General features: G+C 47.2%; 9 non-coding genes across 9 annotated transcripts; 3 read left to right on the top strand and 6 right to left on the bottom strand.

Annotated features, from left to right (window-relative positions):
* Positions 1 to 1,274: 1,274 nt before the first annotated feature.
* On the bottom strand, positions 1,275 to 1,345 carry TRNAG-CCC. The gene has a single exon. It is a non-coding gene; the product is annotated as a tRNA-Gly (tRNA).
* Positions 1,346 to 1,944: 599 nt separating this feature from the next.
* TRNAG-CCC lies at positions 1,945 to 2,015 on the top strand. The gene has a single exon. It is a non-coding gene; the product is annotated as a tRNA-Gly (tRNA).
* A 1,971-nt stretch (positions 2,016 to 3,986) lies between these two features.
* On the top strand, positions 3,987 to 4,058 carry TRNAQ-CUG. The gene has a single exon. It is a non-coding gene; the product is annotated as a tRNA-Gln (tRNA).
* Positions 4,059 to 4,462: 404 nt separating this feature from the next.
* TRNAG-CCC lies at positions 4,463 to 4,533 on the bottom strand. Its single transcript has one exon. It is a non-coding gene; the product is annotated as a tRNA-Gly (tRNA).
* Positions 4,534 to 7,782: 3,249 nt separating this feature from the next.
* On the bottom strand, positions 7,783 to 7,856 carry TRNAI-AAU. The gene has a single exon. It is a non-coding gene; the product is annotated as a tRNA-Ile (tRNA).
* Positions 7,857 to 9,405: 1,549 nt separating this feature from the next.
* TRNAI-AAU lies at positions 9,406 to 9,479 on the bottom strand. Its single transcript has one exon. It is a non-coding gene; the product is annotated as a tRNA-Ile (tRNA).
* Positions 9,480 to 11,201: 1,722 nt separating this feature from the next.
* On the top strand, positions 11,202 to 11,273 carry TRNAQ-CUG. The gene has a single exon. It is a non-coding gene; the product is annotated as a tRNA-Gln (tRNA).
* Positions 11,274 to 12,215: 942 nt separating this feature from the next.
* TRNAI-AAU lies at positions 12,216 to 12,289 on the bottom strand. Its single transcript has one exon. It is a non-coding gene; the product is annotated as a tRNA-Ile (tRNA).
* A 1,984-nt stretch (positions 12,290 to 14,273) lies between these two features.
* Positions 14,274 to 14,347, bottom strand: TRNAI-AAU. Its single transcript has one exon. It is a non-coding gene; the product is annotated as a tRNA-Ile (tRNA).
* Between the last annotated feature and the right edge of the window lie 809 nt (positions 14,348 to 15,156).

Raw genomic sequence — 15,156 nt, 5'->3', positions numbered from 1 at the left:
TGCCTCTTTGAGCTGACTTGCGGATTTCTCCCACCAGCTGCTGCTCTCTGCCAGACAACCGGATCTCAGCAAATCAGCGGCTTGAGCATTTTGTCTTGCTTACTAGCTTAGGACCTTACACGTGATATTGTAGACTTTTCCTAGGCGTTTTCTAGATTGCATTGTATTCCTGGGACAGAGAGGACAAGAAACGTGTGTGCACGCGTGTGTTTTCGTGTGCTTTGGAGCTATGTGTGCACCAAACTGATTCTTGGTCCCCATTTCTTGGTCCTCGTCCCTGCACCCCCAACCCTGCACTCCCCTTTTCCAGTTTCTATGTAGCATCTGGGAGAGTCACCGTTTCTTCCTGGGGCAGGCGCTCATTTCAGCTTACCTGCGCTGAAACACTCACGCTGGTGAAATTGATGACCCTTTCTCACCAAAAAAAAAAAAAAAAAAAGAGTTGTCACTCAGGCCTGAGGAAGAAAACAGTTAAAAGCCTGGATTATGGAAACAAAAAGCAGAGAAATGGACACAGCAAAGGACGTTACCCTGTCAGCTGTTTCCATAATTTAAATTCCTAGAGCCTCCATATTAAGTGTGAATATAACCACAAGGCTTGCGTCTCCCCCTTAGCAAAATAACTCCTTTTTTAGAATGAAAGAAAGCATATAAATGTCGTTTAGTCGTAGTTATACCCACTGGTTACACCCTCTAAGACAAGTTTATAGATAAACTTAGCCGGGCCCCAAAGCATCAGTTAAACCTAAAGCCACGTAGGCCTAAATTTGGTTGAGATAAGCTTAGTACCCCAAGGTACCGCCCGACTTTGCCGCGTGTGTGTATGTGACCCAGATAATACTCCTTCCCCTTTCCTTACACTTCTAAAAGTTGTATTTAAAAAAAAAAACACCTTGCTTGGTTTTGCTCACCTGTCAGCCAACTTAGGCAAAAGCAGATCGGTCAGCACAGGAGCAAATCTTCCCTGGGGGTGGGGGTGGGGGTGGGGGGATGAGGGAGCTGGAGAGAAGGTGGCGCGGCTTTGCCTGCAGTTTTACGGGATATTCCTTTTCCCCTTTAAGTGCAGAGGGCTCTGAGTAGTCTTGCCTAAATCTGGCCGTAGGCATTTACATGCCTTGTTACAATAAACATCGTGTGTTGAGTATTAATCGCGACTGGATCTGAATCACTTGCGGCACCGGCTCCACACGTTGTACAAAGAACCACTTTAAAACAATACGAAAAGAGCCAGACTGGAAAGAGTGAATGAACGGACCTTTAAGAAAAGGAGCAGGTGCATTGGCCGGGAATCGAACCCGGGTCTCCCGCGTGGGAGGCGAGAATTCTACCACTGAACCACCAATGCCCCCCACAGCTCCTTTTCTTCCTCGACTTCTATTCCTTTATCTTTCGGGGCTCGCCTCCCAATCAAGGATATAGAGTATCACAAAATCACCTAAATCTTCTAGGCCTCCGGTCCCTGAGCTGCACAACGGCTGCACCGATCGCACCAGCAAACAAACCTCTAAGGTCCTTGATGCCTTCAAACCTATGCGCATCTCATTCTCTCTCCTCTTAGCTTTCTTTGCATAGATCTAGTGGTCCTTCAGCATTTTCTTTCTATCATCTTATCGGCTCCCATTGATTTGGTACTCTAGGCCAATAACGTATGTACGTATTGTATTACACATGTATATAAGTGCACATCTACAAATAAATATATATTAGGCTTCATGTGTATGAATATCAGCCTTCAAGGGGAAAGCAGAGGTCAAACACTTCACCCACAAAGCTAGAGATAATGATACCCACACATACAGATGTGCGTACACACACACACACACACACACAAACACACAAACATATATGCTTATATGTGTATGCGTGCCTCATACCCAGTCTGTGCCTCAAACCAAGTCTCGGGCAAGAGCAAAGAAAGCTAAGAGGAGAGAGAATGAGACGGGGGCATTGGTGGTTCAGTGGTAGAATTCTCGCCTCCCACGCGGGAGACCCGGGTTCGATTCCCGGCCAATGCACCTGCTCCTTTTCTTAAAGGTCCGTTCATTCACTCTTTCCAGTCTGGCTCTTTTCGTATTGTTTTAAAGTGGTTCTTTGTACAACGTGTGGAGCCGGTGCCGCAAGTGATTCAGATCCAGTCGCGATTAATACTCAACACACGATGTTTATTGTAACAAGGCATGTAAATGCCTACGGCCAGATTTAGGCAAGACTACTCAGAGCCCTCTGCACTTAAAGGGGAAAAGGAATATCCCGTAAAACTGCAGGCAAAGCCGCGCCACCTTCTCTCCAGCTCCCTCATCCCCCCACCCCCACCCCCACCCCCAGGGAAGATTTGCTCCTGTGCTGACCGATCTGCTTTTGCCTAAGTTGGCTGACAGGTGAGCAAAACCAAGCAAGGTGTTTTTTTTTTTAAATACAACTTTTAGAAGTGTAAGGAAAGGGGAAGGAGTATTATCTGGGTCACATACACACACGCGGCAAAGTCGGGCGGTACCTTGGGGTACTAAGCTTATCTCAACCAAATTTAGGCCTACGTGGCTTTAGGTTTAACTGATGCTTTGGGGCCCGGCTAAGTTTATCTATAAACTTGTCTTAGAGGGTGTAACCAGTGGGTATAACTACGACTAAACGACATTTATATGCTTTCTTTCATTCTAAAAAAGGAGTTATTTTGCTAAGGGGGAGACGCAAGCCTTGTGGTTATATTCACACTTAATATGGAGGCTCTAGGAATTTAAATTATGGAAACAGCTGACAGGGTAACGTCCTTTGCTGTGTCCATTTCTCTGCTTTTTGTTTCCATAATCCAGGCTTTTAACTGTTTTCTTCCTCAGGCCTGAGTGACAACTCTTTTTTTTTTTTTTTTTTGGTGAGAAAGGGTCATCAATTTCACCAGCGTGAGTGTTTCAGCGCAGGTAAGCTGAAATGAGCGCCTGCCCCAGGAAGAAACGGTGACTCTCCCAGATGCTACATAGAAACTGGAAAAGGGGAGTGCAGGGTTGGGGGTGCAGGGACGAGGACCAAGAAATGGGGACCAAGAATCAGTTTGGTGCACACATAGCTCCAAAGCACACGAAAACACACGCGTGCACACACGTTTCTTGTCCTCTCTGTCCCAGGAATACAATGCAATCTAGAAAACGCCTAGGAAAAGTCTACAATATCACGTGTAAGGTCCTAAGCTAGTAAGCAAGACAAAATGCTCAAGCCGCTGATTTGCTGAGATCCGGTTGTCTGGCAGAGAGCAGCAGCTGGTGGGAGAAATCCGCAAGTCAGCTCAAAGAGGCAGAAAAGGGTGTGAGAACTACGGATCTGGGGGCCTTTCTCAAAAAACTTCCGAGCCAAATAGTGCTTCGACGCCAAGGAGTGGAAGAGGGGTTAAGTAGGAGAGTCCGGCATATTGGACCTGTGTGTGATAGGTGTACTTGAGTCAGTTCAGATTCTGAGGATGGGGTCTGGAAAGTCCCCAGCCCCCAGTCTCTGTTGTTGTCACATCATTCTGTTCATGTTTTATTCCGTTGCTAATAATAGAAAGCATGTATTTTGCTTTGCTGACGCTGGTACCATCGTACCATCCCTCCCTGCCCTTAGTCCTTGTTATTAACCATGCGGTTGCTACAACACACCCCTTACTCCCCCCAATGTTCTATGACCAGACAGGAGAAGCTTTCTCCTGTTAGCGCAGACCGCCCCCTGATACTACCTCCTCCTTTTTATATTCCTAAGCCCCAGCTGCTGGTACCATCGCTCCCCTCTTCCCCTTTGCCCCTCCTTACACTGGTGGAGTGGCTTCACCCTTTCCCCCTCCCGTGGTTGCACCCTTTCCCCCTCCCTCTTTCCCCCCAGCTCTCGGACACAGCTGAGTATGCATCCCTTACTCTTGAACAAGGCAGACATCCTTGAGAAAAGTGACCTCACGATTGAGGTGGAAGGTGAAATGCTCCAAATGTTAATGAAAAGGGACTCAAGAGGACTATTTTCCAGGTGGTTCCATGGTGTAATGGTTAGCACTCTGGACTCTGAATCCAGCGATCCGAGTTCAAATCTCGGTGGGACCTTTTTCCTTTCTTGAATCCCAGTTAGTCTCCTACTTATCTCCTATGCGTCCTATCCTGTGTGAACTGAATTGATCCTTTGCCCCGATTTCCAGACTTCTTGCAATTTCCAGGATATGGCGCGGCAGGTGCTCAGTAAACGTGGATGGAGTGGAAGACTTAAGCACGCAAACAGCATGGCAATAGTCGAAAAGAGACTGGAGCTTACCAAGAGACAGGGCCGTGAAAAATTGTATGTGGGGGGGGGGAGGGGAGAGGGGAGAGTGGAGCGGGGAATGCCTCGGAGATGCCAGGTTGGAGTGTCTAGTCCAGTCCGAGCAGCAGAGAAACTTCGTGGTGGAAGGCGAGGGGTGTGCGGGTAGAAGGGTAGTGGAGAGGGCAGAAAGCGCGGAGACGTAAAAGAGCTCTGCATTGGCCGGGAATCGAACCCGGGTCACCCGCGTGGGAGGCGAGAATTCTACCACTGAACCACCAATGCCCACAGGACACCTTCTCTGTGTCCTTTCCCTTCCAATTCACAGACTTGTACCAAGTAGCCCCCTACGTCCCTCAGGTCGCTGACAGACAGCTCGAACCCTACCAGCCTCCCCTTCCCCTTCCCCTTCCCCTTCCCCTTCCCACTTGCCCACACAGCGCAGCCCCGAAAGGCCACACTTCCTTGGGTCACTCCTAACACTCGTCTCTCGCTCTTCGCCCTCTCCTGAGCTTCGCTTACAGTTCCTTTCTTGCCTTTCCATGCCTTTACTTCGTAATTCGCAACCGTGACACAACGGAGAGCATAAACGATGCGGTTTAGGTAACCGAGACCGCTAATGCAACTAGGACCGCCCGCCGTCAAGGCGTTTTCTCCTTCCCAGCCAACTGCAGCAGACTTTTACCACGGCTTGACTCAGGGGCCCTTGGGAAGTTCGCACTTATCACGTCGCCTCTTTGGAAAGCGTTCAAAAGACGACTAAGACTTTCTGCGAAGATCGTGTCAAGGGTTCTGGATTGTGGGCTCCGCTGAGGGCCCCGAATACAGGACCGACCGCACCACTACCCTATTCAAAGGTGCCGAGAGCTATACAGCCACGCTGAAGAGTATGCAGCCAAGAAGTCCAGGGGTTTCCCCCATAACTCTTGGGAGCATACTTCTCTGCCACTGACACACTGGCGGGACCGGACGTTGAACACGGAGACTCTACTCAGCGAGCACATCACATTGATTCGGCTAAGCACAGTTTCTCAGTGGTTAATCAGGCGGTGGGTCCACGGTCAGAAACTCCAGAGAGAGTGCGGCAATCGTGGCCTTTTGTACTTAACCTCAGTCACATTTAGACACAGATCGGGCTAACAGTACCCACCTGAAGCCCAACACTGGAGATCGAGGCCTGACCAGAGAAGACGAGAGCAAGGCGGAAGAGGGAGGAAGGGTGAATGGAGGAAGACTTAAGAAATGCTTTAAAGCCGAGAGAAAGGGGAAGAGTCAAGTCTTCTGCTTGTTCTTCATCCCAGAGACATCATTGGCCTCCTAACAGAGCGTGGGTCACTAAGGATAGTCAGAAACAAAAACGGACCCAAACCACTCACATAAGCTAAAAGAGAATCGGGTGCTTAAACAAGAGGGAAACAGTCAGGTTGCTCCAACCACGACACCAGTTTGGCCTAGCACAGCTACATCCATTCGTAGGTGGGGTTTCAACAATGGCGGCAAAATGTCAAAGACCTTATTAATATTCCGTGGTTTCTTGGAAAACCACATTTCCTTCAGCACGTTAGTGCCGTTCCATTCCGACATCACAATCCGTTCTGCCATTCCACAACCAACGGGTTCTCCTTTATTTTCCAGTTCTTTGGCCCTACACAAAGAGCCGCCATAAAAAAGTGGCAGGCAGGCCTATGTTCTTTCCCTCTTTCTTCATTCTCTCTTAGGCACAGACCTAGTAGTAGGACAACCCCGCTGAGTTCCTGGCACCCTTTGCACAGAACAGTGCCATGTCCCTCCGGTACCCTCCAAGAGACTAGTCGTTGGTTGCCTAGGCCAATGTGGCAGGTCGGGTGTCCTCCCCGGCTCTCCCGGTTGGGGGTCCTGAAAGGCGAAGGATGGGCAGACTAGAGGGTGTTTTTTGGGGGGGGAGGTTGTTTGTGTGGGGTCTCTTTCCAGGCTCAAGTCTGTGAGGCCCCCCCTCCCCCCCTTCTCTCCCTCCTTTGCTCCTTGTTGCCCTGAGGTTTCTCTTTATTCAGGCTTCTGGGGTGACTGCTGGGTATGCAACAGGATACTGCTCAGAATTGTTCTCCAGGCCACTCCAGCTCCTGAACAGCTAGCTAGCTAGCTGGAAGTTGCCACTGAGTCAGCGCTCTTGCTTAGCGTTAAAGGCGACAGACTAGAAAAATCCTTGTTAAGCTCCGAATGCTGAGGGTGGTGTTCACTGCTGAGCAACGAGGACAATCCAGTTTCTGCGTATTTCCTAGTTGCAATGTCAAGGATTTCTCCCCATTTCTTTCACTGACCATACAAAGCATGTGTCTGTTCAGTTTCCTTCACTTTGTGGAAGGAGAGCAGCAAAGGTGCTTCAGTGGATGGACCAGTCAGGGGCTACTCATGGTAAGGAAACTTCTTGTGCTCCAATGAGTGAGAGGTAGATGCCTATGGGTTGGAAGGAACGACTAAACAAATCCTGGTAGGTGAGTGTCATGGAATATGACCGTGCTGTAAGAAAGGAATAATCACGAAGGACTACAGAGAAGCTAGGGATGAGTTTCACATTCTGATGAAGAGTTAAGTAAGCAGAGGCAAGAAAACAGTATTCACAGGAACTTCTACAATGTCAGTTGTAAGGGGCTAAAATTCCAGCTAGTCTGTCTAAGATATCGAATGAGTCGTCGCCAATAAATTATAAGCTTTAGCAAGAGTTAGACTTTTAAGCATTTATTAAGGAGAATAAGAATTTGGTGAAGAGAAAGAGAAAGGCCTATTCTATTAATAATCTATTAATGGGAGAGCGCATTTTTTGCTCCCCTTTCCACCAGAGTCCTGACGAAAGACAGTGAGAGCACCAGCCTCGCCCCCTCTTCATCCCACAAGCAAACGTCACTTCCTGACGCCAAAGAGCCGCATGCCTTGTCCTCAGACGCCTTCTCCTTACGGCGGAGCATCCTGCAGTAAGTCTCCAGCAGGTGGCTCATTCCAATCGTTACACGGTGGAAAGAGAAACCACAAAACATTCAGAAGTGAATGTTGCAAAATTATCCATCCCCAAAGAGCTATACGAAGACATCTCGATTTGCAGTATTTTGTGGAAATGTCGGAGGTCCACGGATATGAAGTGTTCCACATCTTTTCCGACTTTTTCGTTGTCTGTTCGATTTTGCTATTGTTTCTCCTTCTTATTCCCGCTTTCCCTTACTCTCCCCCCAAACACACTTACACACACACTTAAAGACTTGCTCGTTAAAGGGGACGGTTTTCTGGAGGGACTGGGGGAAGAAAGAAGAAGAAATTCTGGTGAAGTGAAAAGTATCCATTTTTATAAGGTGTTTTAAAAGCTGAAGGAGAGAAGGTTCCTCTGTGGGTTCTGGTATTCCCCTCGCCCCACCGACAGCTGGGGATGGAGAAGAGGTGACTCAGGAAAACTCCTGGTTTCTTTCATTGATCCCAAGGGCTCAGGAGGGGTTTTTTACCTGTTAGGTAGAAATCTTTACTACGGAGGCGAGTGGGATTTGTGGGTGTGTGCCTTGTAAAAAGGACTGGCCCGTACGGGGATCGAACCCGCGACCTTGGCGTTATTAGCACCACGCTCTAACCAACTGAGCTAACCGGCCCCTCACGCCTACTCTCCTCTCGTCATCCTCCACATAAAGAGTCCAGAAAAAGTCTTGTTGGATTCCTAGAACTGTCCTTCGTTTTGCCAAATAAATCCACTTCAGCAGGTCACGGACTCTTTGAGCACTCTCCCCCTACACCCTTTGGCATGACAGAACCTGCCTTCCATTAACAGACTTTTTCTTTCCCGGGGAATCCCCCCACCCCCCTTTTTTCCCCCAGTACCCAGCAGATGTGCAGGAAGGAAAAATAATGAATGCATATGGTGGCCCTTGGTCTGGAGTCAGGGACACCTGAATTCAAATCTGGCATCAGACACTTACTTGCGGTGTGTGACCCTGGGCAAGTCACTTAGCCACTGTTTACCTTAGTTCTCTGAAGCATCTTTGCCAAGATTAACCCCAGAGACAGTATGGTCCACAAGGTCACAAAGAATCCAACACGACTTAACAGCAATGAATTTATTATTGTTGGAACTGGGAATTTATCATGCCATTCCCTACAAGTGTTTTGGAATGACTGACCCAGTAACACTATCATGCTGCTCAGAGTAAGACTATGTATGAAATTATTTATAGAAACACTTAAAAAAATTCCAAATAATCTTGATCCAAGGGAAGTGGGTGTCCATTGATTGTAGAATGGCTGGTTAAGTGCCACATGAATACAAAGGAATATAATTGTGTGCTGAAAGACATGGGGAGAGGGATGAATTCAGAGAATCCTTGGAAAGACCTGTAGGAACTGATGCAGAGTGAGTAAGCAGCAGAACCAGGAGAACAAGTTGTACAACAACTGCACTAATGGAAAGAAAAATAACTTTCACTGATTTCAGAATCATGGCCAATGCAAAGCCCAATCATGATTTCTCAAGACTGCTCATGAGCCTTGTTTCCCACATCCTGGAACAGAGGCAGTGAACTATAGGCTAATGGGACATATGTTTTCAGAAGCAGCCAATATGTAAACTTGTTTTGCTTGACTATATTTAATTGTTTAAAGGGCTGACCTTTATTTCCTTTTCTTTGCTCTAACCTGAGTTACCCCAAACCACCAACTTGAAACAGAATCTGATGCCAAGGTTTTCTTCAGAGACTGCTTTCAGTGAAGCAGAAATGTGTTGTCTTGAACCTATCCTCCTTGCTTTCTTTGTCCTTGGATGATTGACCAGGGGGAAAGTGCGATGTAAATAAAATATTAGCCAATAGACCACAACGACATATTAGGAAGATGGTATATACTTTGAGCACATTGGACCTGAAAGATATCAATAAAAGTGGAATTTTAAATATTGAAGGAGAGAAGGTCGGTCGGTCGCTCTACGGGTTCTACAGCATTCCCTTAACCCCAACAGGTGATTCAGGAAGGCATAGCCATTACCCATCCTTGTAGTTAGCTGGCCGGCATTTCAAATTTGTCTTTGGTTGGTTGGTTTCGTTGACCCCCTATATGTCCTTGGGCAGTAGGAGATTTATAGGTGACTTTCCTCTGCTTACTAGAGGTGCCCACTAGCATGGGTTTTCTGGGAGTATCCCTTATAAAAGGAGCTGGCCCGTACGGGGATCGAACCCGCGACCTTGGCGTTATTAGCACCACGCTCTAACCAACTGAGCTAACCGGCCTCCGCCCACTTCTGTCTTTTGTCAACCCCCACAGCGATATGACGGAAAAGGCCTGCTGCGCCTCTAACAGCGTTGCTTATTCTTCATCAACGAATACATCCGTTAAATATGTATTAAACAGACTACTATTTGCCAATCACTCTCCTAACCCCTGGAGATGCAAAGAGAAGCAAAAGACAGAGGAACTCACAATCTAACAGAGAAGACAGCAAGCAAACATATATCTACAAATGAAAAGAGGGAAAGTACTCCAATTAAGAGGGATTGGAAAAAGCTTCCTGTGAAATATGCGATTTTCGTTGGGAATTGAAGCCAGGGCAGCCACGAGTCAGACTGGAGGAGGGAAACCCTTCCAGGCACGGGGGTGGGGCTGGGGGTGGAGGCAGTTTAGTCGTAATAATCCGGTACTGAGAGGCTTGGCAGGGCGAAATCTGTGGTAGGATAAGGGGCTGGGGAGTCAAGAGAAGAACACAGTGAAGAGTTATATGTTAGTTCGCCAAGGCAGCAGCAAACATGACTGCCTGGGAGAAAACTGAGGGGTTGGACGGTTGAAAGCAGAGGAAGAGGTGGAAAAGCAATGCAATGTGTTTAGGTAAGGAATTTCAGAACTCTTGGATAAGGAGGTGGTGCATAGGTAGTTTATGGCATGATCAAGGGTATGACCATCTTTGTGTGGAGGTAAAGTAAGATGCAGGAGCAAGTCAAGGGAAGTGAGTAGATTCAGTGTATTTGAAGGAGAAATAATATGTATGTTTGAGGACAGGAGTGGAAGTGGAGAGAAAAAATTCAAGCCAGGTCCCAAACTCACTGATGAAGGAAGAGAAGTGACCAGGAGTTCTATAGACAACAGATCTCCGTATGACGTTGGGTAGTAGATATGAAATGCAGGGCCCTCAAAGAAGGAGATGTTACTGGGTGATGGAGATGATGGGAGAATGTGGAAGTATCAAAGAGGAGAAAGGAGTATTCTAACTCTGCTGTCTCAAGAGGTGAGCCAAGGGGCATGAGAAAGCATGTAGCCAGTACTGAAAGGGAGGGAAGGCAGGATCCGAATGCTGCCAAGTTCTCCTGAGGGTGATGGTGACTGCTGAGTAAGGAGGACAATCCAGTTTCTGCGTATTTCCTAGTTGTATTGTCAAGGATTTCTTCCCATTTCTTTCACTGACTGTGCAAAGCATTTGTCCGTTTAGTTTCCTTCACTTTGTGGAAGGAGGACAGCCAACTTACTTCAGTAAGTTAGAGATCAGTTAGAGGCTACTCACGGTAAGGAGACTTCCTGTGCCCCAATAAATGAGAGGTAAATACCCATGGGTTGAGAGGAACAACTGAACAAATGTGTTCAAGACAACACACTTCTCTTTCAGTGAAAGCTGTCTCTGAAGAAAACCTTGCCATCAGATTCCGTTTTGGCACGGGTTAGTTCCTCTCGGTTACGAGCCGAGGATCTTTGGCGTGTAAGGCGATGTGATAAGCAGTACCCCTGTAGAATGAAAAGGAGGCGGGGCGGGAAGACAGGGGAAGAGACAGATCCCGAGAGAGAGACAGAGACGGAGAGAGTCAAACAGAAGATTACAGGTGGAGTCTTCGAAGCTGTAGACTTTGTTCCTTATTTTTGAACAAGGCAGAAATCCTTGAAAAACGGGACCTCACAACTGAGGTGGAAGGCGAAATGCTCCAAATGTTAATGAGAAGGGGATGAAGAGTATCTTTTTCTTTTCAGGTGGTTCCATGGTGTAATGGTTAGCACTCTGGACTCTGAATCCAGCGATCCGAGTTCAAGTCTCGGTGGGACCTTTATTTTCTTTCTGCACATCCTTTCTTGATTCCCGGTTAGTCTAGGTACAGTCATGGCCCCAGACCCTCTCCTACTTATTTTTTCTGGGTCCCATGCGAAGCGTTGGCAAGAGAGAACCGGAAATGTACGTGATTTGTTACGTATGGGCACATCATGTGTGGACGGAATTGAATCTCTGCTTTGATTCCCGGACTTCTTGCATCTTCCAGGCTCGGTGCGAGTCAAGGATTCGTCTTTGCTTGGGAGGAACAACTGAACAAATTGTGGTACGTGAATGTGGTGGAATAGGACTGTGCTGTAAGAAACAACGAATAATCACGAAGGACTACAGAGAAGCATAGGATGATTTCCACTCTGATGCAGAATGACGTAAGCAGAGGCAAGAAAACAGTATTCACAGGAACTTCTACAATGTCAGTGGAAGGAGCGACAACAAAACATTCAGAAGTGAATGTTGCAAAATTATAAAGAACACGTTCCCAAAGAAGAGATGTAAGACATCCCCACCCGCACATTTTCGGAGGTTAGTGGTTATGATACCATTTCACATCATTTTGCTATTGTTTCTCCTTTTTCGTCTTTGTTTTTTTCTGTAAAGACTATTGCTCGTTAAATGGGATGGTTTTCTGGAGGAGCCCGGGGAAGAAACGGGAAGAAATTCTGAGGATCTGAAAGGTATCGATAAAAATTACGTATTTTAAATATTAAAGGAGAGAAGAAAGGTTGCATTCCTTTCGCCCCACCTACTGGCACAGGTGACTCAGGAAGACTTTGCCATAATCGGTCGCAGTGGTTAGCTGGGGTTGGTGGGTTAGTTCCGAGCCGAGGATCTTTGGCATGGAAGGCGATGTGATAACCCCCAAGGGGATTGATTGATAGTGTGAGTTCACTAGGAGGAGTACTAGCATGGGCTTTCTGGGAGTATCCCTTATAAAAGGAGCTGGCCCGTACGGGGATCGAACCCGCGACCTTGGCGTTATTAGCACCACGCTCTAACCAACTGAGCTAACCGGCCCCCGCCCACTTCTGTCTTTTGTCAACCCCCACAGCGATATGACGGAAAAGGCCTGCTGCGCCTCTAACAGCGTTGCTTATTCTTCATCAACGAATACATCCGTTAAATATGTATTAAACAGACTACTATTTGCCAATCACTCTCCTAACCCCTGGAGATGCAAAGAGAAGCAAAAGACAGAGGAACTCACAATCTAACAGAGAAGACAGCAAGCAAACATATATCTACAAATGAAAAGAGGGAAAGTACTCCAATTAAGAGGGATTGGAAAAAGCTTCCTGTGAAATATGCGATTTTCGTTGGGAATTGAAGCCAGGGCAGCCACGAGTCAGACTGGAGGAGGGAAACCCTTCCAGGCACGGGGGTGGGGGTGGGGGTGGGGCTGGGGGTGGAGGCAGTTTAGTCGTAATAATCCGGTACTGAGAGGCTTGGCAGGGCGAAATCTGTGGTAGGATAAGGGGCTGGGGAGTCAAGAGAAGAACACAGTGAAGAGTTATATGTTAGTTCGCCAAGGCAGCAGCAAACATGACTGCCTGGGAGAAAACTGAGGGGTTGGACGGTTGAAAGCAGAGGAAGAGGTGGAAAAGCAATGCAATGTGTTTAGGTAAGGAATTTCAGAACTCTTGGATAAGGAGGTGGTGCATAGGTAGTTTATGGCATGATCAAGGGTATGACCATCTTTGTGTGGAGGTAAAGTAAGATGCAGGAGCAAGTCAAGGGAAGTGAGTAGATTCAGTGTATTTGAAGGAGAAATAATATGTATGTTTGAGGACAGGAGTGGAAGTGGAGAGAAAAAATTCAAGCCAGGTCCCAAACTCACTGATGAAGGAAGAGAAGTGACCAGGAGTTCTATAGACAACAGATCTCCGTATGACGTTGGGTAGTAGATATGAAATGCAGGGCCCTCAAAGAAGGAGATGTTACTGGGTGATGGAGATGATGGGAGAATGTGGAAGTATCAAAGAGGAGAAAGGAGTATTCTAACTCTGCTGTCTCAAGAGGTGAGCCAAGGGGCATGAGAAAGCATGTAGCCAGTACTGAAAGGGAGGGAAGGCAGGATCCGAATGCTGCCAAGTTCTCCTGAGGGTGATGGTGACTGCTGAGTAAGGAGGACAATCCAGTTTCTGCGTATTTCCTAGTTGTATTGTCAAGGATTCCTCCCCATTTCTTTCACTGACTGTGCAAAGCATTTGTCCGTTTAGTTTCCTTCACTTTGTGGAAGGAGAACAGCCAACTTACTTCAGTGGATGGATGGATGAGTTAGAGGCTACTCACAGTAAGGAGACTTCCTGTGGGTTGGGAGGAACAACTGAACAAATTGTGGTACGTGAATGTCATTGAATAGGACTGTGCTGTAAAAAACAACGAATAATCACGAAGGACTACAGAGAAGCATGAAATGATTTCCACACTGATGAAGAGTTAAGTAAGCAGAGGTAAGAAAGCAGTATTCACAGGAACTTCTACAATGTCAGTGGAAACAGCAACCACAAAAAACATTCAGAAGTGAATGCTGCAAAATTAAAAAGAAAATCCCCGGCTACATTCCCTCCCCACCCCCCACAAAAGAGAGCTGTACAAAGACATCCCGATTCGCATTCTTTTGCTGAAAAGGAGGTCCACGGGATTGGAACGTTCCATATCTTTTCCGACTTCTCTGTACGTTCAGTTTTGCTATGTTTTTCTTTCTGCCGCCCTCCCACCCCCCACCCTTCATAAAGACTATCGCTCGTTAAATAGGACGGTTTTCTGGAGTGACTGGGGGAAGAAAGAGGAAGAAATTCTGGTGAACTGAAAAGTATCCATTTAAAAAGTGAAGGGAATGGAACAGGTGACTCAGGAAAACTTATGGTGCTCATCAAGCTGGGATTTTCTTGATTTCTTTCATTGAACCGTAGGGTTCGGGAGGGGTTTTATATGTGAGGTAGGAATCTTTACTACGGAGGCGAGTGGGATTTGTGGGTGTGTGCCTTGTAAAAAGGACTGGCCCGTACGGGGATCGAACCCGCGACCTTGGCGTTATTAGCACCACGCTCTAACCAACTGAGCTAACCGGCCCCTCACGCCTACTCTCCTCTCGTCATCCTCCACATAAAGAGTCCAGAAAAAGTCTTGTTGGATTCCTAGAACTGTCCTTCGTTTTGCCAAATAAATCCACTTCAGCAGGTCACGGACTCTTTGAGCACTCTCCTCCTACACCCTTTGGCACGACAGAACCTGCCTTCCATTAACAGACTTTTTCTTTCCCGGGGAATCCCCCCACCCCCCTTTTTTCCCCCAGTACCCAGCAGATGTGCAGGAAGGAAAAATAATGAATGCATATGGTGGCCCTTGGTCTGGAGTCAGGGACACCTGAATTCAAATCTGGCATCAGACACTTACTTGCGGTGTGTGACCCTGGGCAAGTCACTTAGCCACTGTTTACCTTAGTTCTCTGAAGCATCTTTGCCAAGATTAACCCCAGAGACAGTATGGTCCACAAGGTCACAAAGAATCCAACACGACTTAACAGCAATGAATTTATTCCACGGGGTGGGGGTGGGGGTGGGGGTGGAGGCAGTTTAGTCGTAATAATCCGGTACTGAGGCTCGGCAGGGCGAAATCTGTGGTAGGATAAGGGGCTGGGGAGTCAAGAGAAGAACACAGTGAAGAGTTATATGTTAGTTCGCCAAGGCAGCAGCAAACATGACTGCCTGGGAGAAAACTGAGGGGTTGGACGGTTGAACATCACTGTGTGTACAAACACCAGGGTTGTTAAGATAAGGCAGAGGAAGAGGTGAACAAGCAATGGAGTGTGTCTAGATTAGGTAAAACAGATACTAGTAGAGTTAATCCCAATCCTATATGAATAGAAATTCTATATGATT

The sequence above is a fragment of the Dromiciops gliroides genome, chromosome 4 (genome assembly GCF_019393635.1).
Source record: "Dromiciops gliroides isolate mDroGli1 chromosome 4, mDroGli1.pri, whole genome shotgun sequence".
Taxonomy (NCBI): domain Eukaryota; kingdom Metazoa; phylum Chordata; class Mammalia; order Microbiotheria; family Microbiotheriidae; genus Dromiciops; species Dromiciops gliroides.
Note: the sequence above shows the minus strand (reverse complement) of the source record. Positions and strands in the feature narration are given on the sequence as shown.